Raw genomic sequence first — 2395 nt, forward strand, 5'->3', positions numbered from 1 at the left:
ATAGTGGTGACACAGCTCTGAAACTAAGAGAGAGAGTGGACTTGCATTTTGTTAACCATGGGCCTGTGAGTAACATCTCCCCTACCCTGGTCTGGTCTGGCCACCACATTGCAGGGCGTCAATCTCGTTTAATTTAGTTTATCTCAGGCAAGAACACACCCTGCTTCAGGAAAGGTTGGGAGACTTGGCAAGGCCATGGCTATCCAGTGAAGGACCCCCATAGCTCCTGGGTGATTGGTCCAGCAAAGCAGACTTTAGGTGGGGCGGAGCTGAGCACACTCCTTGCTTTCCACCCCTGGCTGAAATTTCCTTGCAGCTGCCAGATCTGCTCCCATGGCTCAGGAGGAAGCTAGGCAGCCAACACACACACACTTGAGGGCCCAGGACATGCCAGAGTCCTGGGCACAGCAAGCCTGTTTGCTCAGGGGCCAGAACACACCCTGACCACACCCTGACCTCAGTGTGGCTCCCTAAAGGCACTTGGCCACCTTTATTAGCCAAGTCCATCACAACTAAAAACTCTCAAGAGTCTAAGAGCACTCCTTCATTCTCAAAACACACAGTTCAGGGCCCAGCTCCAGGTGCCTCAGCCCCTAGGAATCCCCTTGTCTGCACTTGATCCTAGAAAGGGCAGAAGAAAAGCCACTGGGTAGGACCAGATTGCACACTGTGTTCAGAACACGTGTGGCACTTGGGGGTGTGGGATAGGAACATCTTCCTGGGAGCTCTGTTGCTGGGTCCCTCTATGAGGTGGATTCCATGTGGCTCCGCCCAGCACCACGATCTGACCACATCCCACTGGACCACAGAAAAACTACTATGTAGCTTTCCTTTCCCTCTGCTGCTCCAAGCAAGGTTCTCCTCACCTCCCAACCCTCCTTCCCCCACTCTCCCTCCCCTCACATCCCCCTCCCAGCCATAGCTGAATGACCCTCCCACCCCTTCTCACCCACTCTCCCGGCCATAGCTGCATGACCCTCCTGCCTCTGCGAATGTTCAGGTTTGCTGAGGAGCCACTTCCTGTCTCATGGCACACTGCAGTCCATACTGCCTCTTCTTCTGGGCGGTGGGCTTTGAACAGCTCTGGGAGTTGGCATGGTTCTGAAGAAAGGCAGTGTGGTCTCTTCATCAGCTTCAAAAAACCATCACCACCTGCCAACATCTGCTTAGTTTCCATGGTGATAAGAGCATCTTCAACAATCCTAAGTCCTCAGTCAAATGTCCTGGGACAAACTGCATGGGCACCCACTAAAGCCACTATGCTCAGAGCTGATGCCTGCACCAGGCAGTCATCTGAGAGTGACACTGCTGAACAGGGGACAGGTAGATACCCCTTACCAGCAGTGGCACGTGGACATCTTGGAGTAGTTGGGAGATGTCAACATTAGCCTCTTACGAGATGCTACACTGAACTCTACACATGGTGTGCCCATATGTGCTTTCTAGAAGTGGTCCTTCTTTTCTTGCTCCAGGTTCCTTTTGCTATCAAAAGCTATGGAGCCACAAAAGGACATGCAGCAAATCACATGCCCAAGGTCCTAGATTCTGTTCTTGGCATCACAAGAAAAAAAGGGAAAGAGGGAGGGAGGGGGAAGGGAGGAAGGCAGGAAGGAAGGAGGGGGAAAGGAGGGAGGGAGGGAGGGAAAACATGCCAGGCACAGATGGCACCAACCATATGATCCTCACTACATGACATCCTGGAAACAGTTAAACAGAGAATGAGAGGTCAGCCCATGTCGGGGAGTGTTGTCACCTTGACAGAATCTAGGACCACCCGGGAGATGGGCTCCAGGCAGGCCTATGGGCGGCCATCTTGACTATCTGACTTTATCTGAGGTGGGCTGGATAGGGTGGCAGCAGAGCTTATCACTCTGTGCTTCCTCACTGTGGGTGTCACAAGACCAACCGCTTCAAGTTCCTGCCGCCTCGACCTTTCCTGCCGCCTCGACCTTTCTGACCTGATTGATGTCCCCTCGAGCTGTGGGCCAAAACAAGTCCTTTCTCCTTCAAGTTTTTTCCACCAGAGCCTTTTTTATCACATGAGTGAGTAAAGAAGCTACAAATGGTGGTTGTCAGGGTTAGGGAAGGACAGAGGGGCAGGCAGAGATTAGACTTCCCTCAAGCAGGGGCCTCAGGGGTGGGCGTATGTTACTATAGCTTTGTCCAAACTCACAGGATGTAAAAGACCAAGCAAGAGTGGACTCAGAGCTACAATGTAACAATGGTTACATTGTTATTCGTGGTTCAGGAAGGAGGCAAACGCCCTACCTAAAGCAAGGCTCAATGGGGCTGTGAGCAGGACTCATGACAACTCTCTTCCCTTCTTCCTAATCTTTCTATAATCCTAAATATATCCTTACAGGTCTACCGCCTTAAAGAGAAGCCAGAGACGGAG

At 52.0% G+C, this 2395-nt stretch overlaps 1 long non-coding RNA gene across 1 annotated transcript; it reads left to right on the top strand.

Moving 5' to 3' along the window:
• Positions 1–936: 936 nt before the first annotated feature.
• Gm41566 lies at positions 937–2395 on the top strand. Its single transcript, XR_876745.1, has 3 exons — positions 937–1323; positions 1901–2043; positions 2363–2395. It is a non-coding gene; the product is annotated as a predicted gene, 41566 (long non-coding RNA).

Source organism: Mus musculus, chromosome 17, assembly GCF_000001635.26.
Source record: "Mus musculus strain C57BL/6J chromosome 17, GRCm38.p6 C57BL/6J".
NCBI lineage: Eukaryota > Metazoa > Chordata > Mammalia > Rodentia > Muridae > Mus > Mus musculus.